The sequence below is a fragment of the Ambystoma mexicanum genome, unplaced genomic scaffold, assembly GCF_040938575.1.
Source record: "Ambystoma mexicanum isolate Mex_15411 unplaced genomic scaffold, UKY_AmexF1_1 Mex_scaf34, whole genome shotgun sequence".
In the NCBI taxonomy this organism is placed as follows: Eukaryota; Metazoa; Chordata; class Amphibia; order Caudata; family Ambystomatidae; genus Ambystoma; species Ambystoma mexicanum.
This window is the reverse complement of record NW_027182449.1, coordinates 1,527,717-1,552,029: the sequence shown is the minus strand read 5'-3', so window position 1 is coordinate 1,552,029 and position 24,313 is coordinate 1,527,717. Positions and strand designations below refer to the sequence as shown.

The 24,313-nt window shown below is 54.1% G+C and overlaps 7 non-coding genes across 7 annotated transcripts; all 7 read right to left on the bottom strand.

Moving 5' to 3' along the window:
• Window positions 1-1,756: 1,756 nt before the first annotated feature.
• LOC138558869 (5S ribosomal RNA) lies at window positions 1,757-1,875 on the bottom strand. The gene has a single exon (XR_011298987.1). It is a non-coding gene; the product is annotated as a 5S ribosomal RNA (ribosomal RNA).
• A 3,136-nt stretch (window positions 1,876-5,011) lies between these two features.
• LOC138558868 (5S ribosomal RNA) lies at window positions 5,012-5,130 on the bottom strand. Its single transcript, XR_011298986.1, has one exon. It is a non-coding gene; the product is annotated as a 5S ribosomal RNA (ribosomal RNA).
• A 4,116-nt stretch (window positions 5,131-9,246) lies between these two features.
• LOC138558867 (5S ribosomal RNA) lies at window positions 9,247-9,365 on the bottom strand. The gene has a single exon (XR_011298985.1). It is a non-coding gene; the product is annotated as a 5S ribosomal RNA (ribosomal RNA).
• A 4,115-nt stretch (window positions 9,366-13,480) lies between these two features.
• On the bottom strand, window positions 13,481-13,599 carry LOC138558978 (5S ribosomal RNA). Its single transcript, XR_011299096.1, has one exon. It is a non-coding gene; the product is annotated as a 5S ribosomal RNA (ribosomal RNA).
• Window positions 13,600-16,708: 3,109 nt separating this feature from the next.
• On the bottom strand, window positions 16,709-16,827 carry LOC138558866 (5S ribosomal RNA). Its single transcript, XR_011298984.1, has one exon. It is a non-coding gene; the product is annotated as a 5S ribosomal RNA (ribosomal RNA).
• A 3,136-nt stretch (window positions 16,828-19,963) lies between these two features.
• Window positions 19,964-20,082, bottom strand: LOC138558865 (5S ribosomal RNA). Its single transcript, XR_011298983.1, has one exon. It is a non-coding gene; the product is annotated as a 5S ribosomal RNA (ribosomal RNA).
• Window positions 20,083-24,194: 4,112 nt separating this feature from the next.
• LOC138558864 (5S ribosomal RNA) lies at window positions 24,195-24,313 on the bottom strand. Its single transcript, XR_011298982.1, has one exon. It is a non-coding gene; the product is annotated as a 5S ribosomal RNA (ribosomal RNA).

Below are 24,313 nucleotides of genomic sequence, written 5' to 3'. Positions count from 1 at the left end.
TGGTGGCCTACAAGTCCAGGAAAGAAGCAGGCCCAGTAACAGCAGCTGAGGCCCCCAGCCCAGCCCAGGCAGGCATCAGCTTAAGGCTGACTCTCTACCCCACTGCTGCCCCAAGTTGGTTTGGCAAAAGTTTGCAAAGAAGCTGCCCGTGAATTTACCTCAAGCCACACTAGCACTCACCCAGGCGTCAGTTCCTTACAAAAATAGAAAGCACCTCTAAAAAAAGAAGAAATAAACACACACACAATTTTCCTGCTGCGGTCTCCTCGACTCTTTGGAAGGCAGAGGGCGATGTTGGTTGAGGCCTTACCTTCTCAGGCTGGCGGCCTACAAGTCCAGGAAAGAAGCAGGCCCAGTAACAGCAACTGAGGCCCCCAGCCCAGCCACGCCTAGGCAGGCATCAGCGGAAGGCTGACTCTCTACCCCAGTGCTGCCCCAAGTTGTTTTGGCAAAAGTTTGCAAAGAAGCTGCCCGTAAATTTACCTCAAGCCACATTTACCTCAAGCCACACTAGCACTCACCCAGGCGTCGGTTCCTTACAAAAATAGAAAGCATCTCTAAAAAAGAAGAAATAAACACACACACAATTTTCCTGCTGGGGACTCCTCGACTCTTTGGAAGGCAGAGGGCGATGTTGGTTGAGGCCCTTACTTTCTCCGGCTGGTGGCCTACAAGTCCAGGAAAGAAGCAGGCCCAGTAACAGCAGCTGAGGCCCCCAGCCCAGCCACGCCTAGGCAGGCATCAGCAGAAGGCTGACTCTCTACCCCACTGCTGCCCCAAGTTGGTTTGGCAAAAGTTTGCAAAGAAGATGCCCGTGAATTTACCTCAAGCCACACTAGCACTCATCCAGGCGTCAGTTCCTTGCAAAAATAGAAAGCACCTCTAAAAAAAGAAGAAATAAACACACACACAATTTTCCTGCTGCGGTCTCCTCGACTCCTTAGAAGGCGGAGGGCAACCTTCGCCGCTGGTGGCCTTCACATGCAGGAAAGAAGCACACCCAGGAACAGCAGCTGAGGCTCCCAGCCCAGGCAGGCTTCAGCTGAAGGCCGACTTGGGAAGCACTGAGGCCAGACCCTGGGCTCCTGGGTCCCTCGGCTGAAGGCTCGAGGCCAGACCCCTTGGCTCCTGTGTCCCTTGGCTGAAGGCTCGACCAGTGCTCGACCAGGCTCGATCAGGCGAGATATTAGGTAGCATGGGGCCCAGCTGGGACTTCTAGGAAGCTTAGGGTGACGGCCGCTTCTGCCCCATCATCCAGAGGCCTGGCTATGGAGAGGCATGATGTGGCCTCCCTCCCTTCCTGCCTCTTGTAGGCACTTCTCCCCCGTGAGCACTTCCCGCTCCAGGTGTCCCCTTGTCTCCCAGGGTGCACTCTTCCTCTAGAGCCCACATATGCAGATGAGGCCCATCCACTTGCCTCCCCTAGCTGTAGGGGGCCTTGCGCGTCCACTGGAGAGAAAACGGGGAGACGCTGGAGGTGCTTTGCCAGGGACACGAGTGGCCCTTTCTGGCTGCATCCACCCACCCGAGGCGGCAAGCTGCTGCCCTGGCTTCAGTCTCCTGCTGCTGCTGCTCCAAGTTAGTTTGGCGACAACGTGTCCGCCTCTGACGGGGCTCTGCATTGGAGCGAGGGCTGCTGTCTGCCCCTGTGCCTTTTTCACGCGCCGTGTTTGTTAAAATTAAAAGCGGAATGGAGGAAAAATGTAGTTCAAGACGGAGAAGACGAACGCCGCCTATCGGGCACAGAGTAGCAAAATGCCTACAGCACCTGGTATTCCCAGGCGGTCTCCCATCCAAGTACTAACCAGGCCCGACCCTGCTTAGCTTCCGAGATCGGACGAGATCGGGCGCATTCAGGGTGGTATGGCCGTAGGCGAAGAGTGCGCAGATTCCGAGCCTCTTGTGCTGTGTCGGCTCCTCCGACGTCCACTGCCCTCTTGCAAGGCTGAACGCTGTCCTCTGCAGTGTGCTTCTGCCCTTCTTTTTGCCTCAAGCTCAGGAGCCACAGCTGCCAGCTTGGAAAAGCAACGAGCAGCTCCATGCACCCACTTTTGAAATACCCACTTGCCTACTCATGTTTGCAAAGAAAGTGTCTGTAAATTCAGGCCAAGCCACACTTGCACTCACTCACCCAAGCATCCGTTCCTTACAAAACTTTAAAAAAAAACTCGGAAAGAAAGATGGAAATAAACACACACACAATTTTCCTGCTGGGGGCTCCTCGACGCTTTGGAAGGCAGAGGGTGATGTTGGTTGAGGCCCTTACCATATCGGGCTGGTGGCCTACAAGTCCAGGAAAGAAGCAGGCCCAGTAACAGCAGCTGAGGCCCCCAGCCCAGCCCAGGCAGGCATCAGCTTAAGGCTGACTCTCTACCCCACTGCTGCCCCAAGTTGGTTTGGCAAAAGTTTGCAAAGAAGCTGCCCGTGAATTTACCTCAAGCCACACTAGCACTCACCCAGGCGTCAGTTCCTTACAAAAATAGAAAGCACCTCTAAAAAAAGAAGAAATAAACACACACACAATTTTCCTGCTGCGGTCTCCTCGACTCTTTGGAAGGCAGAGGGCGATGTTGGTTGAGGCCTTACCTTCTCAGGCTGGCGGCCTACAAGTCCAGGAAAGAAGCAGGCCCAGTAACAGCAACTGAGGCCCCCAGCCCAGCCACGCCTAGGCAGGCATCAGCGGAAGGCTGACTCTCTACCCCAGTGCTGCCCCAAGTTGTTTTGGCAAAAGTTTGCAAAGAAGCTGCCCGTAAATTTACCTCAAGCCACATTTACCTCAAGCCACACTAGCACTCACCCAGGCGTCGGTTCCTTACAAAAATAGAAAGCATCTCTAAAAAAGAAGAAATAAACACACACACAATTTTCCTGCTGGGGACTCCTCGACTCTTTGGAAGGCAGAGGGCGATGTTGGTTGAGGCCCTTACTTTCTCCGGCTGGTGGCCTACAAGTCCAGGAAAGAAGCAGGCCCAGTAACAGCAGCTGAGGCCCCCAGCCCAGCCACGCCTAGGCAGGCATCAGCAGAAGGCTGACTCTCTACCCCACTGCTGCCCCAAGTTGGTTTGGCAAAAGTTTGCAAAGAAGATGCCTGTAAATTTAACTCACGCCACACTAGCACTCACCCAGGCGTCAGTTCCTTACAAAAATAGAAAGCACCTCTAAAAAAAGAAGAAATAAACACACACACAATTTTCCTGCTGCGGTCTCCTCGACTCTTTGGAAGGCAGAGGGCGATGTTGGTTGAGGCCTTACCTTCTCAGGCTGGCGGCCTACAAGTCCAGGAAAGAAGCAGGCCCAGTAACAGCAACTGAGGCCCCCAGCCCAGCCACGCCTAGGCAGGCATCAGCGGAAGGCTGACTCTCTACCCCAGTGCTGCCCCAAGTTGGTTTGGCAAAAGTTTGCAAAGAAGCTGCCCGTAAATTTACCTCAAGCCACACTAGCACTCACCCAGGCGTCGGTTCCTTACAAAAATAGAAAGCATCTCTAAAAAAAGAAGAAATACACACACACAATTTTCCTGCTGGGGACACCTCGACTCTTTGGAAGGCAGAGGGCGATGTTGGTTGAGGCCCTTACCTTCTCGGGCTGGTGGCCTACAAGTCCAGGAAAGAAGCAGGCCCAGTAACAGCAGCTGAGGCCCCCAGACCAGCCCAGCCCAGGCAGGCATCAGCAGAAGGCTGACTCTCTACCCCACTGCTGCTCCAAGTTGGTTTGGCAAAAGTTTGCAAAGAAGATGCCTGTAAATTTAGCTCACGCCACACTAGCACTCACCCAGGCGTCGTTTCCTTACAAAAATAGAAAGCATCTCTAAAAAAGAAGAAATAAACACACACACAATTTTCCTGCTGGGGACTCCTCGACTCTTTGGAAGGCAGAGGGCGATGTTGGTTGAGGCCCTTACTTTCTCCGGCTGGTGGCCTACAAGTCCAGGAAAGAAGCAGGCCCAGTAACAGCAGCTGAGGCCCCCAGCCCAGCCACGCCTAGGCAGGCATCAGCAGAAGGCTGACTCTCTACCCCACTGCTGCCCCAAGTTGGTTTGGCAAAAGTTTGCAAAGAAGCTGCCCGTGAATTTACCTCAAGCCACACTAGCACTCACCCAGGCGTCAGTTCCTTACAAAAATAGAAAGAATCTCTAAAAAAGAAGAAATAAACACACACACAATTTTCCTGCTTCTATCCCCTCGACTCCTTGGAAGGCGGAGGGCAACCTTCGCCGCTGGTGGCCTTCACATGCAGGAAAGAAGCACACCCAGGAACAGCAGCTGAGGCTCCCAGCCCAGGCAGGCTTCAGCTGAAGGCCGACTTGGGAAGCACTGAGGCCAGACCCTGGGCTCCTGGGTCCCTCGGTTGAAGGCTCGAGGCCAGACCCCTTGGCTCCTGTGTCCCTTGGCTGAAGGCTCGACCAGTGCTCGACCAGGCTCGATCAGGCGAGATATTAGGTAGCATGGGGCCCAGCTGGGACTTCTAGGAAGCTTAGGGTGACGGCCGCTTCTGCCCCATCATCCAGAGGCCTGGCTATGGAGAGGCATGATGTGGCCTCCCTCCCTTCCTGCCTCTTGTAGGCACTTCTCCCCCGTGAGCACTTCCCGCTCCAGGTGTCCCCTTGTCTCCCAGGGTGCACTCTTCCTCTAGAGCCCACATATGCAGATGAGGCCCATCCACTTGCCTCCCCTAGCTGTAGGGGGCCTTGCGCGTCCACTGGAGAGAAAACGGGGAGACGCTGGAGGTGCTTTGCCAGGGACACGAGTGGCCCTTTCTGGCTGCATCCACCCACCCGAGGCGGCAAGCTGCTGCCCTGGCTTCAGTCTCCTGCTGCTGCTGCTGCTGCTCCAAGTTAGTTTGGCGACAACGTGTCCGCCTCTGACGGGGCTCTGCATTGGAGCGAGGGCTGCTGTCTGCCCCTGTGCCTTTTTCACGCGCCGTGTTTGTTAAAATTAAAAGCGGAATGGAGGAAAAATGTAGTTCAAGACGGAGAAGACGAACTCCGCCTATCGGGCACAGAGTAGCAAAATGCCTACAGCACCTGGTATTCCCAGGCGGTCTCCCATCCAAGTACTAACCAGGCCCGACCCTGCTTAGCTTCCGAGATCGGACGAGATCGGGCGCATTCAGGGTGGTATGGCCGTAGGCGAAGAGTGCGCCGATTCCGAGCCTCTTGTGCTGTGTCGGCTCCTCCGACGTCCACTGCCCTCTTGCAAGGCTGAACGCTGTCCTCTGCAGTGTGCTTCTGCCCTTCTTTTTGCCTCAAGCTCAGGAGCCACAGCTGCCAGCTTGGAAAAGCAACGAGCAGCTCCATGCACCCACTTTTGAAATACCCACTTGCCTACTCATGTTTGCAAAGAAAGTGTCTGTAAATTCAGGCCAAGCCACACTTGCACTCACTCACCCAAGCATCCGTTCCTTACAAAACTTTAAAAAAAAACTCGGAAAGAAAGATGGAAATAAACACACACACAATTTTCCTGCTGGGGGCTCCTCGACGCTTTGGAAGGCAGAGGGTGATGTTGGTTGAGGCCCTTACCATATCGGGCTGGTGACCTACAAGTCCAGGAAAGAAGCAGGCCCAGTAACAGCAGCTGAGGCCCCCAGCCCAGCCCAGCCCAGGCAGGCATCAGCTTAAGGCTGACTCTCTACCCCACTGCTGCCCCAAGTTGGTTTGGCAAAAGTTTGCAAAGAAGCTGCCCGTGAATTTACCTCAAGCCACACTAGCACTCACCCAGGCGTCAGTTCCTTACAAAAATAGAAAGCACCTCTAAAAAAAGAAGAAATAAACACACACACAATTTTCCTGCTGCGGTCTCCTCGACTCTTTGGAAGGCAGAGGGCGATGTTGGTTGAGGCCTTACCTTCTCAGGCTGGCGGCCTACAAGTCCAGGAAAGAAGCAGGCCCAGTAACAGCAACTGAGGCCCCCAGCCCAGCCACGCCTAGGCAGGCATCAGCGGAAGGCTGACTCTCTACCCCAGTGCTGCCCCAAGTTGTTTTGGCAAAAGTTTGCAAAGAAGCTGCCCGTAAATTTACCTCAAGCCACACTAGCACTCACCCAGGCGTCGGTTCCTTACAAAAATAGAAAGCATCTCTAAAAAAGAAGAAATAAACACACACACAATTTTCCTGCTGGGGACTCCTCGACTCTTTGGAAGGCAGAGGGCGATGTTGGTTGAGGCCCTTACTTTCTCCGGCTGGTGGCCTACAAGTCCAGGAAAGAAGCAGGCCCAGTAACAGCAGCTGAGGCCCCCAGCCCAGCCACGCCTAGGCAGGCATCAGCAGAAGGCTGACTCTCTACCCCACTGCTGCCCCAAGTTGGTTTGGCAAAAGTTTGCAAAGAAGATGCCTGTAAATTTAACTCACGCCACACTAGCACTCACCCAGGCGTCAGTTCCTTACAAAAATAGAAAGCACCTCTAAAAAAAGAAGAAATAAACACACACACAATTTTCCTGCTGCGGTCTCCTCGACTCTTTGGAAGGCAGAGGGCGATGTTGGTTGAGGCCTTACCTTCTCAGGCTGGCGGCCTACAAGTCCAGGAAAGAAGCAGGCCCAGTAACAGCAACTGAGGCCCCCAGCCCAGCCACGCCTAGGCAGGCATCAGCGGAAGGCTGACTCTCTACCCCAGTGCTGCCCCAAGTTGGTTTGGCAAAAGTTTGCAAAGAAGCTGCCCGTGAATTTACCTCAAGCCACACTAGCACTCACCCAGGCGTCAGTTCCTTACAAAAATAGAAAGCACCTCTAAAAAAAGAAGAAATAAACACACACACAATTTTCCTGCTGCGGTCTCCTCGACTCTTTGGAAGGCAGAGGGCGATGTTGGTTGAGGCCTTACCTTCTCAGGCTGGCGGCCTACAAGTCCAGGAAAGAAGCAGGCCCAGTAACAGCAACTGAGGCCCCCAGCCCAGCCACGCCTAGGCAGGCATCAGCGGAAGGCTGACTCTCTACCCCAGTGCTGCCCCAAGTTGTTTTGGCAAAAGTTTGCAAAGAAGCTGCCCGTAAATTTACCTCAAGCCACATTTACCTCAAGCCACACTAGCACTCACCCAGGCGTCGGTTCCTTACAAAAATAGAAAGCATCTCTAAAAAAGAAGAAATAAACACACACACAATTTTCCTGCTGGGGACTCCTCGACTCTTTGGAAGGCAGAGGGCGATGTTGGTTGAGGCCCTTACTTTCTCCGGCTGGTGGCCTACAAGTCCAGGAAAGAAGCAGGCCCAGTAACAGCAGCTGAGGCCCCCAGCCCAGCCACGCCTAGGCAGGCATCAGCAGAAGGCTGACTCTCTACCCCACTGCTGCCCCAAGTTGGTTTGGCAAAAGTTTGCAAAGAAGATGCCTGTAAATTTAACTCACGCCACACTAGCACTCACCCAGGCGTCAGTTCCTTACAAAAATAGAAAGCACCTCTAAAAAAAGAAGAAATAAACACACACACAATTTTCCTGCTGCGGTCTCCTCGACTCTTTGGAAGGCAGAGGGCGATGTTGGTTGAGGCCTTACCTTCTCAGGCTGGCGGCCTACAAGTCCAGGAAAGAAGCAGGCCCAGTAACAGCAACTGAGGCCCCCAGCCCAGCCACGCCTAGGCAGGCATCAGCGGAAGGCTGACTCTCTACCCCAGTGCTGCCCCAAGTTGGTTTGGCAAAAGTTTGCAAAGAAGCTGCCCGTAAATTTACCTCAAGCCACACTAGCACTCACCCAGGCGTCGGTTCCTTACAAAAATAGAAAGCATCTCTAAAAAAAGAAGAAATACACACACACAATTTTCCTGCTGGGGACACCTCGACTCTTTGGAAGGCAGAGGGCGATGTTGGTTGAGGCCCTTACCTTCTCGGGCTGGTGGCCTACAAGTCCAGGAAAGAAGCAGGCCCAGTAACAGCAGCTGAGGCCCCCAGACCAGCCCAGCCCAGGCAGGCATCAGCAGAAGGCTGACTCTCTACCCCACTGCTGCTCCAAGTTGGTTTGGCAAAAGTTTGCAAAGAAGATGCCTGTAAATTTAGCTCACGCCACACTAGCACTCACCCAGGCGTCGTTTCCTTACAAAAATAGAAAGCATCTCTAAAAAAGAAGAAATAAACACACACACAATTTTCCTGCTGGGGACTCCTCGACTCTTTGGAAGGCAGAGGGCGATGTTGGTTGAGGCCCTTACTTTCTCCGGCTGGTGGCCTACAAGTCCAGGAAAGAAGCAGGCCCAGTAACAGCAGCTGAGGCCCCCAGCCCAGCCACGCCTAGGCAGGCATCAGCAGAAGGCTGACTCTCTACCCCACTGCTGCCCCAAGTTGGTTTGGCAAAAGTTTGCAAAGAAGCTGCCCGTGAATTTACCTCAAGCCACACTAGCACTCACCCAGGCGTCAGTTCCTTACAAAAATAGAAAGAATCTCTAAAAAAGAAGAAATAAACACACACACAATTTTCCTGCTTCTATCCCCTCGACTCCTTGGAAGGCGGAGGGCAACCTTCGCCGCTGGTGGCCTTCACATGCAGGAAAGAAGCACACCCAGGAACAGCAGCTGAGGCTCCCAGCCCAGGCAGGCTTCAGCTGAAGGCCGACTTGGGAAGCACTGAGGCCAGACCCTGGGCTCCTGGGTCCCTCGGTTGAAGGCTCGAGGCCAGACCCCTTGGCTCCTGTGTCCCTTGGCTGAAGGCTCGACCAGTGCTCGACCAGGCTCGATCAGGCGAGATATTAGGTAGCATGGGGCCCAGCTGGGACTTCTAGGAAGCTTAGGGTGACGGCCGCTTCTGCCCCATCATCCAGAGGCCTGGCTATGGAGAGGCATGATGTGGCCTCCCTCCCTTCCTGCCTCTTGTAGGCACTTCTCCCCCGTGAGCACTTCCCGCTCCAGGTGTCCCCTTGTCTCCCAGGGTGCACTCTTCCTCTAGAGCCCACATATGCAGATGAGGCCCATCCACTTGCCTCCCCTAGCTGTAGGGGGCCTTGCGCGTCCACTGGAGAGAAAACGGGGAGACGCTGGAGGTGCTTTGCCAGGGACACGAGTGGCCCTTTCTGGCTGCATCCACCCACCCGAGGCGGCAAGCTGCTGCCCTGGCTTCAGTCTCCTGCTGCTGCTGCTGCTGCTCCAAGTTAGTTTGGCGACAACGTGTCCGCCTCTGACGGGGCTCTGCATTGGAGCGAGGGCTGCTGTCTGCCCCTGTGCCTTTTTCACGCGCCGTGTTTGTTAAAATTAAAAGCGGAATGGAGGAAAAATGTAGTTCAAGACGGAGAAGACGAACTCCGCCTATCGGGCACAGAGTAGCAAAATGCCTACAGCACCTGGTATTCCCAGGCGGTCTCCCATCCAAGTACTAACCAGGCCCGACCCTGCTTAGCTTCCGAGATCGGACGAGATCGGGCGCATTCAGGGTGGTATGGCCGTAGGCGAAGAGTGCGCCGATTCCGAGCCTCTTGTGCTGTGTCGGCTCCTCCGACGTCCACTGCCCTCTTGCAAGGCTGAACGCTGTCCTCTGCAGTGTGCTTCTGCCCTTCTTTTTGCCTCAAGCTCAGGAGCCACAGCTGCCAGCTTGGAAAAGCAACGAGCAGCTCCATGCACCCACTTTTGAAATACCCACTTGCCTACTCATGTTTGCAAAGAAAGTGTCTGTAAATTCAGGCCAAGCCACACTTGCACTCACTCACCCAAGCATCCGTTCCTTACAAAACTTTAAAAAAAAACTCGGAAAGAAAGATGGAAATAAACACACACACAATTTTCCTGCTGGGGGCTCCTCGACGCTTTGGAAGGCAGAGGGTGATGTTGGTTGAGGCCCTTACCATATCGGGCTGGTGACCTACAAGTCCAGGAAAGAAGCAGGCCCAGTAACAGCAGCTGAGGCCCCCAGCCCAGCCCAGCCCAGGCAGGCATCAGCTTAAGGCTGACTCTCTACCCCACTGCTGCCCCAAGTTGGTTTGGCAAAAGTTTGCAAAGAAGCTGCCCGTGAATTTACCTCAAGCCACACTAGCACTCACCCAGGCGTCAGTTCCTTACAAAAATAGAAAGCACCTCTAAAAAAAGAAGAAATAAACACACACACAATTTTCCTGCTGCGGTCTCCTCGACTCTTTGGAAGGCAGAGGGCGATGTTGGTTGAGGCCTTACCTTCTCAGGCTGGCGGCCTACAAGTCCAGGAAAGAAGCAGGCCCAGTAACAGCAACTGAGGCCCCCAGCCCAGCCACGCCTAGGCAGGCATCAGCGGAAGGCTGACTCTCTACCCCAGTGCTGCCCCAAGTTGTTTTGGCAAAAGTTTGCAAAGAAGCTGCCCGTAAATTTACCTCAAGCCACACTAGCACTCACCCAGGCGTCGGTTCCTTACAAAAATAGAAAGCATCTCTAAAAAAGAAGAAATAAACACACACACAATTTTCCTGCTGGGGACTCCTCGACTCTTTGGAAGGCAGAGGGCGATGTTGGTTGAGGCCCTTACTTTCTCCGGCTGGTGGCCTACAAGTCCAGGAAAGAAGCAGGCCCAGTAACAGCAGCTGAGGCCCCCAGCCCAGCCACGCCTAGGCAGGCATCAGCAGAAGGCTGACTCTCTACCCCACTGCTGCCCCAAGTTGGTTTGGCAAAAGTTTGCAAAGAAGATGCCTGTAAATTTAACTCACGCCACACTAGCACTCACCCAGTCGTCAGTTCCTTACAAAAATAGAAAGCACCTCTAAAAAAAGAAGAAATAAACACACACACAATTTTCCTGCTGCGGTCTCCTCGACTCTTTGGAAGGCAGAGGGCGATGTTGGTTGAGGCCTTACCTTCTCAGGCTGGCGGCCTACAAGTCCAGGAAAGAAGCAGGCCCAGTAACAGCAACTGAGGCCCCCAGCCCAGCCACGCCTAGGCAGGCATCAGCGGAAGGCTGACTCTCTACCCCAGTGCTGCCCCAAGTTGGTTTGGCAAAAGTTTGCAAAGAAGCTGCCCGTGAATTTACCTCAAGCCACACTAGCACTCACCCAGGCGTCAGTTCCTTACAAAAATAGAAAGCACCTCTAAAAAAAGAAGAAATAAACACACACACAATTTTCCTGCTGCGGTCTCCTCGACTCTTTGGAAGGCAGAGGGCGATGTTGGTTGAGGCCTTACCTTCTCAGGCTGGCGGCCTACAAGTCCAGGAAAGAAGCAGGCCCAGTAACAGCAACTGAGGCCCCCAGCCCAGCCACGCCTAGGCAGGCATCAGCGGAAGGCTGACTCTCTACCCCAGTGCTGCCCCAAGTTGTTTTGGCAAAAGTTTGCAAAGAAGCTGCCCGTAAATTTACCTCAAGCCACATTTACCTCAAGCCACACTAGCACTCACCCAGGCGTCGGTTCCTTACAAAAATAGAAAGCATCTCTAAAAAAGAAGAAATAAACACACACACAATTTTCCTGCTGGGGACTCCTCGACTCTTTGGAAGGCAGAGGGCGATGTTGGTTGAGGCCCTTACTTTCTCCGGCTGGTGGCCTACAAGTCCAGGAAAGAAGCAGGCCCAGTAACAGCAGCTGAGGCCCCCAGCCCAGCCACGCCTAGGCAGGCATCAGCAGAAGGCTGACTCTCTACCCCACTGCTGCCCCAAGTTGGTTTGGCAAAAGTTTGCAAAGAAGATGCCTGTAAATTTAACTCACGCCACACTAGCACTCACCCAGGCTTCAGTTCCTTACAAAAATAGAAAGCACCTCTAAAAAAAGAAGAAATAAACACACACACAATTTTCCTGCTGCGGTCTCCTCGACTCTTTGGAAGGCAGAGGGCGATGTTGGTTGAGGCCTTACCTTCTCAGGCTGGCGGCCTACAAGTCCAGGAAAGAAGCAGGCCCAGTAACAGCAACTGAGGCCCCCAGCCCAGCCACGCCTAGGCAGGCATCAGCGGAAGGCTGACTCTCTACCCCAGTGCTGCCCCAAGTTGGTTTGGCAAAAGTTTGCAAAGAAGCTGCCCGTAAATTTACCTCAAGCCACACTAGCACTCACCCAGGCGTCGGTTCCTTACAAAAATAGAAAGCATCTCTAAAAAAAGAAGAAATACACACACACAATTTTCCTGCTGGGGACACCTCGACTCTTTGGAAGGCAGAGGGCGATGTTGGTTGAGGCCCTTACCTTCTCGGGCTGGTGGCCTACAAGTCCAGGAAAGAAGCAGGCCCAGTAACAGCAGCTGAGGCCCCCAGACCAGCCCAGCCCAGGCATCAGCAGAAGGCTGACTCTCTACCCCACTGCTGCTCCAAGTTGGTTTGGCAAAAGTTTGCAAAGAAGATGCCTGTAAATTTAGCTCACGCCACACTAGCACTCACCCAGGCGTCGTTTCCTTACAAAAATAGAAAGCATCTCTAAAAAAGAAGAAATAAACACACACACAATTTTCCTGCTGGGGACTCCTCGACTCTTTGGAAGGCAGAGGGCGATGTTGGTTGAGGCCCTTACTTTCTCCGGCTGGTGGCCTACAAGTCCAGGAAAGAAGCAGGCCCAGTAACAGCAGCTGAGGCCCCCAGCCCAGCCACGCCTAGGCAGGCATCAGCAGAAGGCTGACTCTCTACCCCACTGCTGCCCCAAGTTGGTTTGGCAAAAGTTTGCAAAGAAGCTGCCCGTGAATTTACCTCAAGCCACACTAGCACTCACCCAAGCGTCAGTTCCTTACAAAAATAGAAAGAATCTCTAAAAAAGAAGAAATAAACACACACACAATTTTCCTGCTTCTATCCCCTCGACTCCTTGGAAGGCGGAGGGCAACCTTCGCCGCTGGTGGCCTTCACATGCAGGAAAGAAGCACACCCAGGAACAGCAGCTGAGGCTCCCAGCCCAGGCAGGCTTCAGCTGAAGGCCGACTTGGGAAGCACTGAGGCCAGACCCTGGGCTCCTGGGTCCCTCGGTTGAAGGCTCGAGGCCAGACCCCTTGGCTCCTGTGTCCCTTGGCTGAAGGCTCGACCAGTGCTCGACCAGGCTCGATCAGGCGAGATATTAGGTAGCATGGGGCCCAGCTGGGACTTCTAGGAAGCTTAGGGTGACGGCCGCTTCTGCCCCATCATCCAGAGGCCTGGCTATGGAGAGGCATGATGTGGCCTCCCTCCCTTCCTGCCTCTTGTAGGCACTTCTCCCCCGTGAGCACTTCCCGCTCCAGGTGTCCCCTTGTCTCCCAGGGTGCACTCTTCCTCTAGAGCCCACATATGCAGATGAGGCCCATCCACTTGCCTCCCCTAGCTGTAGGGGGCCTTGCGCGTCCACTGGAGAGAAAACGGGGAGACGCTGGAGGTGCTTTGCCAGGGACACGAGTGGCCCTTTCTGGCTGCATCCACCCACCCGAGGCGGCAAGCTGCTGCCCTGGCTTCAGTCTCCTGCTGCTGCTGCTGCTGCTGCTCCAAGTTAGTTTGGCGACAACGTGTCCGCCTCTGACGGGGCTCTGCATTGGAGCGAGGGCTGCTGTCTGCCCCTGTGCCTTTTTCACGCGCCGTGTTTGTTAAAATTAAAAGCGGAATGGAGGAAAAATGTAGTTCAAGACGGAGAAGACGAACGCCGCCTATCGGGCACAGAGTAGCAAAATGCCTACAGCACCTGGTATTCCCAGGCGGTCTCCCATCCAAGTACTAACCAGGCCCGACCCTGCTTAGCTTCCGAGATCGGACGAGATCGGGCGCATTCAGGGTGGTATGGCCGTAGGTGAAGAGTGCGCCGATTCCGAGCCTCTTGTGCTGTGTCGGCTCCTCCGACGTCCACTGCCCTCTTGCAAGGCTGAACGCTGTCCTCTGCAGTGTGCTTCTGCCCTTCTTTTTGCCTCAAGCTCAGGAGCCACAGCTGCCAGCTTGGAAAAGCAACGAGCAGCTCCATGCACCCACTTTTGAAATACCCACTTGCCTACTCATGTTTGCAAAGAAAGTGTCTGTAAATTCAGGCCAAGCCACACTTGCACTCACTCACCCAAGCATCCGTTCCTTACAAAACTTTAAAAAAAAACTCGGAAAGAAAGATGGAAATAAACACACACACAATTTTCCTGCTGGGGGCTCCTCGACGCTTTGGAAGGCAGAGGGTGATGTTGGTTGAGGCCCTTACCATATCGGGCTGGTGACCTACAAGTCCAGGAAAGAAGCAGGCCCAGTAACAGCAGCTGAGGCCCCCAGCCCAGCCCAGCCCAGGCAGGCATCAGCTTAAGGCTGACTCTCTACCCCACTGCTGCCCCAAGTTGGTTTGGCAAAAGTTTGCAAAGAAGCTGCCCGTGAATTTACCTCAAGCCACACTAGCACTCACCCAGGCGTCAGTTCCTTACAAAAATAGAAAGCACCTCTAAAAAAAGAAGAAATAAACACACACACAATTTTCCTGCTGCGGTCTCCTCGACTCTTTGGAAGGCAGAGGGCGATGTTGGTTGAGGCCTTACCTTCTCAGGCTGGCGGCCTACAAGTCCAGGAAAGAAGCAGGCCCAGTAACAGCAACTGAGGCCCCCAGCCCAGCCACGCCTAGGCAGGCATCAGCGGAAGGCTGACTCTCTACCCCAGTGCTGCCCCAAGTTGTTTTGGCAAAAGTTTGCAAAGAAGCTGCCCGTAAATTTACCTCAAGCCACACTAGCACTCACCCAGGCGTCGGTTCCTTACAAAAATAGAAAGCATCTCTAAAAAAGAAGAAATAAACACACACACAATTTTCCTGCTGGGGACTCCTCGACTCTTTGGAAGGCAGAGGGCGATGTTGGTTGAGGCCCTTACTTTCTCCGGCTGGTGGCCTACAAGTCCAGGAAAGAAGCAGGCCCAGTAACAGCAGCTGAGGCCCCCAGCCCAGCCACGCCTAGGCAGGCATCAGCAGAAGGCTGACTCTCTACCCCACTGCTGCCCCAAGTTGGTTTGGCAAAAGTTTGCAAAGAAGATGCCTGTAAATTTAACTCACGCCACACTAGCACTCACCCAGGCGTCAGTTCCTTACAAAAATAGAAAGCACCTCTAAAAAAAGAAGAAATAAACACACACACAATTTTCCTGCTGCGGTCTCCTCGACTCTTTGGAAGGCAGAGGGCGATGTTGGTTGAGGCCTTACCTTCTCAGGCTGGCGGCCTACAAGTCCAGGAAAGAAGCAGGCCCAGTAACAGCAACTGAGGCCCCCAGCCCAGCCACGCCTAGGCAGGCATCAGCGGAAGGCTGACTCTCTACCCCAGTGCTGCCCCAAGTTGGTTTGGCAAAAGTTTGCAAAGAAGCTGCCCGTAAATTTACCTCAAGCCACACTAGCACTCACCCAGGCGTCGGTTCCTTACAAAAATAGAAAGCATCTCTAAAAAAAGAAGAAATACACACACACAATTTTCCTGCTGGGGACACCTCGACTCTTTGGAAGGCAGAGGGCGATGTTGGTTGAGGCCCTTACCTTCTCGGGCTGGTGGCCTACAAGTCCAGGAAAGAAGCAGGCCCAGTAACAGCAGCTGAGGCCCCCAGACCAGCCCAGCCCAGGCAGGCATCAGCAGAAGGCTGACTCTCTACCCCACTGCTGCTCCAAGTTGGTTTGGCAAAAGTTTGCAAAGAAGATGCCTGTAAATTTAGCTCACGCCACACTAGCACTCACCCAGGCGTCGTTTCCTTACAAAAATAGAAAGCATCTCTAAAAAAGAAGAAATAAACACACACACAATTTTCCTGCTGGGGACTCCTCGACTCTTTGGAAGGCAGAGGGCGATGTTGGTTGAGGCCCTTACTTTCTCCGGCTGGTGGCCTACAAGTCCAGGAAAGAAGCAGGCCCAGTAACAGCAGCTGAGGCCCCCAGCCCAGCCACGCCTAGGCAGGCATCAGCAGAAGGCTGACTCTCTACCCCACTGCTGCCCCAAGTTGGTTTGGCAAAAGTTTGCAAAGAAGCTGCCCGTGAATTTACCTCAAGCCACACTAGCACTCATCCAGGCGTCAGTTCCTTGCAAAAATAGAAAGCACCTCTAAAAAAAGAAGAAATAAACACACACACAATTTTCCTGCTGCGGTCTCCTCGACTCCTTAGAAGGCGGAGGGCAACCTTCGCCGCTGGTGGCCTTCACATGCAGGAAAGAAGCACACCCAGGAACAGCAGCTGAGGCTCCCAGCCCAGGCAGGCTTCAGCTGAAGGCCGACTTGGGAAGCACTGAGGCCAGACCCTGGGCTCCTGGGTCCCTCGGTTGAAGGCTCGAGGCCAGACCCCTTGGCTCCTGTGTCCCTTGGCTGAAGGCTCGACCAGGCTCGATCAGGCGAGATATTAGGTAGCATGGGGCCCAGCTGGGACTTCTAGGAAGCTTAGGGTGACGGCCGCTTCTGCCCCATCATCCAGAGGCCTGGCTATGGAGAGGCATGATGTGGCCTCCCTCCCTTCCTGCCTCTTGTAGGCACTTCTCCCCCGTGAGCACTTCCCGCTCCAGGTGTCCCCTTGTCTCCCAGGGTGCACTCTTCCTCTAGAGCCCACATATGCAGATGAGGCCCATCCACTTGCCTCCCCTAGCTGTAGGGGGCCTTGCGCGTCCACTGGAGAGAAAACGGGGAGACGCTGGAGGTGCTTTGCCAGGGACACGAGTGGCCCTTTCTGGCTGCATCCACCCACCCGAGGCGGCAAGCTGCTGCCCTGGCTTCAGTCTCCTGCTGCTGCTGCTCCAAGTTAGTTTGGCGACAACGTGTCCGCCTCTGACGGGGCTCTGCATTGGAGCGAGGGCTGCTGTCTGCCCCTGTGCCTTTTTCACGCGCCGTGTTTGTTAAAATTAAAAGCGGAATGGAGGAAAAATGTAGTTCAAGACGGAGAAGACGAACGCCGCCTATCGGGCACAGAGTAGCAAAATGCCTACAGCACCTGGTATTCCCAGGCGGTCTCCCATCCAAGTACTAACCAGGCCCGACCCTGCTTAGCTTCCGAGATCGGACGAGATCGGGCGCATTCAGGGTGGTATGGCCGTAGGCGAAGAGTGCGCAGATTCCGAGCCTCTTGTGCTGTGTCGGCTCCTCCGACGTCCACTGCCCTCTTGCAAGGCTGAACGCTGTCCTCTGCAGTGTGCTTCTGCCCTTCTTTTTGCCTCAAGCTCAGGAGCCACAGCTGCCAGCTTGGAAAAGCAACGAGCAGCTCCATGCACCCACTTTTGAAATACCCACTTGCCTACTCATGTTTGCAAAGAAAGTGTCTGTAAATTCAGGCCAAGCCACACTTGCACTCACTCACCCAAGCATCCGTTCCTTACAAAACTTTAAAAAAAAACTCGGAAAGAAAGATGGAAATAAACACACACACAATTTTCCTGCTGGGGGCTCCTCGACGCTTTGGAAGGCAGAGGGTGATGTTGGTTGAGGCCCTTACCATATCGGGCTGGTGGCCTACAAGTCCAGGAAAGAAGCAGGCCCAGTAACAGCAGCTGAGGCCCCCAGCCCAGCCCAGGCAGGCATCAGCTTAAGGCTGACTCTCTACCCCACTGCTGCCCCAAGTTGGTTTGGCAAAAGTTTGCAAAGAAGCTGCCCGTGAATTTACCTCAAGCCACACTAGCACTCACCCAGGCGTCAGTTCCTTACAAAAATAGAAAGCACCTCTAAAAAAAGAAGAAATAAACACACACACAATTTTCCTGCTGCGGTCTCCTCGACTCTTTGGAAGGCAGAGGGCGATGTTGGTTGAGGCCTTACCTTCTCAGGCTGGCGGCCTACAAGTCCAGGAAAGAAGCAGGCCCAGTAACAGCAACTGAGGCCCCCAGCCCAGCCACGCCTAGGCAGGCATCAGCGGAAGGCTGACTCTCTACCCCAGTGCTGCCCCAAGTTGTTTTGGCAAAAGTTTGCAAAGAAGCTGCCCGTAAATTTACCTCAAGCCACATTTACCTCAAGCCACACTAGCACTCACCCAGGCGTCGGTTCCTTACAAAAATAGAAAGCATCTCTAAAAAAGAAGAAATAAACACACACACAATTTTCCTGCTGGGGACTCCTCGACTCTTTGGAAGGCAGAGGGCGATGTTGGTTGAGGCCCTTACTTTCTCCGGCTGGTGGCCTACAAGTCCAGGAAAGAAGCAGGCCCAGTAACAGCAGCTGAGGCCCCCAGCCCAGCCACGCCTAGGCAGGCATCAGCAGAAGGCTGACTCTCTACCCCACTGCTGCCCCAAGTTGGTTTGGCAAAAGTTTGCAAAGAAGATGCCTGTAAATTTAACTCACGCCACACTAGCACTCACCCAGGCGTCAGTTCCTTACAAAAATAGAAAGCACCTCTAAAAAAAGAAGAAATAAACACACACACAATTTTCCTGCTGCGGTCTCCTCGACTCTTTGGAAGGCAGAGGGCGATGTTGGTTGAGGCCTTACCTTCTCAGGCTGGCGGCCTACAAGTCCAGGAAAGAAGCAGGCCCAGTAACAGCAACTGAGGCCCCCAGCCCAGCCACGCCTAGGCAGGCATCAGCGGAAGGCTGACTCTCTACCCCAGTGCTGCCCCAAGTTGGTTTGGCAAAAGTTTGCAAAGAAGCTGCCCGTAAATTTACCTCAAGCCACACTAGCACTCACCCAGGCGTCGGTTCCTTACAAAAATAGAAAGCATCTCTAAAAAAAGAAGAAATACACACACACAATTTTCCTGCTGGGGACACCTCGACTCTTTGGAAGGCAGAGGGCGATGTTGGTTGAGGCCCTTACCTTCTCGGGCTGGTGGCCTACAAGTCCAGGAAAGAAGCAGGCCCAGTAACAGCAGCTGAGGCCCCCAGACCAGCCCAGCCCAGGCAGGCATCAGCAGAAGGCTGACTCTCTACCCCACTGCTGCTCCAAGTTGGTTTGGCAAAAGTTTGCAAAGAAGATGCCTGTAAATTTAGCTCACGCCACACTAGCACTCACCCAGGCGTCGTTTCCTTACAAAAATAGAAAGCATCTCTAAAAAAGAAGAAATAAACACACACACAATTTTCCTGCTGGGGACTCCTCGACTCTTTGGAAGGCAGAGGGCGATGTTGGTTGAGGCCCTTACTTTCTCCGGCTGGTGGCCTACAAGTCCAGGAAAGAAGCAGGCCCAGTAACAGCAGCTGAGGCCCCCAGCCCAGCCACGCCTAGGCAGGCATCAGCAGAAGGCTGACTCTCTACCCCACTGCTGCCCCAAGTTGGTTTGGCAAAAGTTTGCAAAGAAGCTGCCCGTGAATTTACCTCAAGCCACACTAGCACTCACCCAGGCGTCAGTTCCTTACAAAAATAGAAAGAATCTCTAAAAAAGAAGAAATAAACACACACACAATTTTCCTGCTTCTATCCCCTCGACTCCTTGGAAGGCGGAGGGCAACCTTCGCCGCTGGTGGCCTTCACATGCAGGAAAGAAGCACACCCAGGAACAGCAGCTGAGGCTCCCAGCCCAGGCAGGCTTCAGCTGAAGGCCGACTTGGGAAGCACTGAGGCCAGACCCTGGGCTCCTGGGTCCCTCGGTTGAAGGCTCGAGGCCAGACCCCTTGGCTCCTGTGTCCCTTGGCTGAAGGCTCGACCAGTGCTCGACCAGGCTCGATCAGGCGAGATATTAGGTAGCATGGGGCCCAGCTGGGACTTCTAGGAAGCTTAGGGTGACGGCCGCTTCTGCCCCATCATCCAGAGGCCTGGCTATGGAGAGGCATGATGTGGCCTCCCTCCCTTCCTGCCTCTTGTAGGCACTTCTCCCCCGTGAGCACTTCCCGCTCCAGGTGTCCCCTTGTCTCCCAGGGTGCACTCTTCCTCTAGAGCCCACATATGCAGATGAGGCCCATCCACTTGCCTCCCCTAGCTGTAGGGGGCCTTGCGCGTCCACTGGAGAGAAAACGGGGAGACGCTGGAGGTGCTTTGCCAGGGACACGAGTGGCCCTTTCTGGCTGCATCCACCCACCCGAGGCGGCAAGCTGCTGCCCTGGCTTCAGTCTCCTGCTGCTGCTGCTGCTGCTCCAAGTTAGTTTGGCGACAACGTGTCCGCCTCTGACGGGGCTCTGCATTGGAGCGAGGGCTGCTGTCTGCCCCTGTGCCTTTTTCACGCGCCGTGTTTGTTAAAATTAAAAGCGGAATGGAGGAAAAATGTAGTTCAAGACGGAGAAGACGAACTCCGCCTATCGGGCACAGAGTAGCAAAATGCCTACAGCACCTGGTATTCCCAGGCGGTCTCCCATCCAAGTACTAACCAGGCCCGACCCTGCTTAGCTTCCGAGATCGGACGAGATCGGGCGCATTCAGGGTGGTATGGCCGTAGGCGAAGAGTGCGCCGATTCCGAGCCTCTTGTGCTGTGTCGGCTCCTCCGACGTCCACTGCCCTCTTGCAAGGCTGAACGCTGTCCTCTGCAGTGTGCTTCTGCCCTTCTTTTTGCCTCAAGCTCAGGAGCCACAGCTGCCAGCTTGGAAAAGCAACGAGCAGCTCCATGCACCCACTTTTGAAATACCCACTTGCCTACTCATGTTTGCAAAGAAAGTGTCTGTAAATTCAGGCCAAGCCACACTTGCACTCACTCACCCAAGCATCCGTTCCTTACAAAACTTTAAAAAAAAACTCGGAAAGAAAGATGGAAATAAACACACACACAATTTTCCTGCTGGGGGCTCCTCGACGCTTTGGAAGGCAGAGGGTGATGTTGGTTGAGGCCCTTACCATATCGGGCTGGTGACCTACAAGTCCAGGAAAGAAGCAGGCCCAGTAACAGCAGCTGAGGCCCCCAGCCCAGCCCAGCCCAGGCAGGCATCAGCTTAAGGCTGACTCTCTACCCCACTGCTGCCCCAAGTTGGTTTGGCAAAAGTTTGCAAAGAAGCTGCCCGTGAATTTACCTCAAGCCACACTAGCACTCACCCAGGCGTCAGTTCCTTACAAAAATAGAAAGCACCTCTAAAAAAAGAAGAAATAAACACACACACAATTTTCCTGCTGCGGTCTCCTCGACTCTTTGGAAGGCAGAGGGCGATGTTGGTTGAGGCCTTACCTTCTCAGGCTGGCGGCCTACAAGTCCAGGAAAGAAGCAGGCCCAGTAACAGCAACTGAGGCCCCCAGCCCAGCCACGCCTAGGCAGGCATCAGCGGAAGGCTGACTCTCTACCCCAGTGCTGCCCCAAGTTGTTTTGGCAAAAGTTTGCAAAGAAGCTGCCCGTAAATTTACCTCAAGCCACACTAGCACTCACCCAGGCGTCGGTTCCTTACAAAAATAGAAAGCATCTCTAAAAAAGAAGAAATAAACACACACACAATTTTCCTGCTGGGGACTCCTCGACTCTTTGGAAGGCAGAGGGCGATGTTGGTTGAGGCCCTTACTTTCTCCGGCTGGTGGCCTACAAGTCCAGGAAAGAAGCAGGCCCAGTAACAGCAGCTGAGGCCCCCAGCCCAGCCACGCCTAGGCAGGCATCAGCAGAAGGCTGACTCTCTACCCCACTGCTGCCCCAAGTTGGTTTGGCAAAAGTTTGCAAAGAAGATGCCTGTAAATTTAACTCACGCCACACTAGCACTCACCCAGGCGTCAGTTCCTTACAAAAATAGAAAGCACCTCTAAAAAAAGAAGAAATAAACACACACACAATTTTCCTGCTGCGGTCTCCTCGACTCTTTGGAAGGCAGAGGGCGATGTTGGTTGAGGCCTTACCTTCTCAGGCTGGCGGCCTACAAGTCCAGGAAAGAAGCAGGCCCAGTAACAGCAACTGAGGCCCCCAGCCCAGCCACGCCTAGGCAGGCATCAGCGGAAGGCTGACTCTCTACCCCAGTGCTGCCCCAAGTTGGTTTGGCAAAAGTTTGCAAAGAAGCTGCCCGTGAATTTACCTCAAGCCACACTAGCACTCACCCAGGCGTCAGTTCCTTACAAAAATAGAAAGCACCTCTAAAAAAAGAAGAAATAAACACACACACAATTTTCCTGCTGCGGTCTCCTCGACTCTTTGGAAGGCAGAGGGCGATGTTGGTTGAGGCCTTACCTTCTCAGGCTGGCGGCCTACAAGTCCAGGAAAGAAGCAGGCCCAGTAACAGCAACTGAGGCCCCCAGCCCAGCCACGCCTAGGCAGGCATCAGCGGAAGGCTGACTCTCTACCCCAGTGCTGCCCCAAGTTGTTTTGGCAAAAGTTTGCAAAGAAGCTGCCCGTAAATTTACCTCAAGCCACATTTACCTCAAGCCACACTAGCACTCACCCAGGCGTCGGTTCCTTACAAAAATAGAAAGCATCTCTAAAAAAGAAGAAATAAACACACACACAATTTTCCTGCTGGGGACTCCTCGACTCTTTGGAAGGCAGAGGGCGATGTTGGTTGAGGCCCTTACTTTCTCCGGCTGGTGGCCTACAAGTCCAGGAAAGAAGCAGGCCCAGTAACAGCAGCTGAGGCCCCCAGCCCAGCCACGCCTAGGCAGGCATCAGCAGAAGGCTGACTCTCTACCCCACTGCTGCCCCAAGTTGGTTTGGCAAAAGTTTGCAAAGAAGATGCCTGTAAATTTAACTCACGCCACACTAGCACTCACCCAGGCGTCAGTTCCTTACAAAAATAGAAAGCACCTCTAAAAAAAGAAGAAATAAACACACACACAATTTTCCTGCTGCGGTCTCCTCGACTCTTTGGAAGGCAGAGGGCGATGTTGGTTGAGGCCTTACCTTCTCAGGCTGGCGGCCTACAAGTCCAGGAAAGAAGCAGGCCCAGTAACAGCAACTGAGGCCCCCAGCCCAGCCACGCCTAGGCAGGCATCAGCGGAAGGCTGACTCTCTACCCCAGTGCTGCCCCAAGTTGGTTTGGCAAAAGTTTGCAAAGAAGCTGCCCGTAAATTTACCTCAAGCCACACTAGCACTCACCCAGGCGTCGGTTCCTTACAAAAATAGAAAGCATCTCTAAAAAAAGAAGAAATACACACACACAATTTTCCTGCTGGGGACACCTCGACTCTTTGGAAGGCAGAGGGCGATGTTGGTTGAGGCCCTTACCTTCTCGGGCTGGTGGCCTACAAGTCCAGGAAAGAAGCAGGCCCAGTAACAGCAGCTGAGGCCCCCAGACCAGCCCAGCCCAGGCATCAGCAGAAGGCTGACTCTCTACCCCACTGCTGCTCCAAGTTGGTTTGGCAAAAGTTTGCAAAGAAGATGCCTGTAAATTTAGCTCACGCCACACTAGCACTCACCCAGGCGTCGTTTCCTTACAAAAATAGAAAGCATCTCTAAAAAAGAAGAAATAAACACACACACAATTTTCCTGCTGGGGACTCCTCGACTCTTTGGAAGGCAGAGGGCGATGTTGGTTGAGGCCCTTACTTTCTCCGGCTGGTGGCCTACAAGTCCAGGAAAGAAGCAGGCCCAGTAACAGCAGCTGAGGCCCCCAGCCCAGCCACGCCTAGGCAGGCATCAGCAGAAGGCTGACTCTCTACCCCACTGCTGCCCCAAGTTGGTTTGGCAAAAGTTTGCAAAGAAGCTGCCCGTGAATTTACCTCAAGCCACACTAGCACTCACCCAAGCGTCAGTTCCTTACAAAAATAGAAAGAATCTCTAAAAAAGAAGAAATAAACACACACACAATTTTCCTGCTTCTATCCCCTCGACTCCTTGGAAGGCGGAGGGCAACCTTCGCCGCTGGTGGCCTTCACATGCAGGAAAGAAGCACACCCAGGAACAGCAGCTGAGGCTCCCAGCCCAGGCAGGCTTCAGCTGAAGGCCGACTTGGGAAGCACTGAGGCCAGACCCTGGGCTCCTGGGTCCCTCGGTTGAAGGCTCGAGGCCAGACCCCTTGGCTCCTGTGTCCCTTGGCTGAAGGCTCGACCAGTGCTCGACCAGGCTCGATCAGGCGAGATATTAGGTAGCATGGGGCCCAGCTGGGACTTCTAGGAAGCTTAGGGTGACGGCCGCTTCTGCCCCATCATCCAGAGGCCTGGCTATGGAGAGGCATGATGTGGCCTCCCTCCCTTCCTGCCTCTTGTAGGCACTTCTCCCCCGTGAGCACTTCCCGCTCCAGGTGTCCCCTTGTCTCCCAGGGTGCACTCTTCCTCTAGAGCCCACATATGCAGATGAGGCCCATCCACTTGCCTCCCCTAGCTGTAGGGGGCCTTGCGCGTCCACTGGAGAGAAAACGGGGAGACGCTGGAGGTGCTTTGCCAGGGACACGAGTGGCCCTTTCTGGCTGCATCCACCCACCCGAGGCGGCAAGCTGCTGCCCTGGCTTCAGTCTCCTGCTGCTGCTGCTGCTGCTCCAAGTTAGTTTGGCGACAACGTGTCCGCCTCTGACGGGGCTCTGCATTGGAGCGAGGGCTGCTGTCTGCCCCTGTGCCTTTTTCACGCGCCGTGTTTGTTAAAATTAAAAGCGGAATGGAGGAAAAATGTAGTTCAAGACGGAGAAGACGAACTCCGCCTATCGGGCACAGAGTAGCAAAATGCCTACAGCACCTGGTATTCCCAGGCGGTCTCCCATCCAAGTACTAACCAGGCCCGACCCTGCTTAGCTTCCGAGATCGGACGAGATCGGGCGCATTCAGGGTGGTATGGCCGTAGGC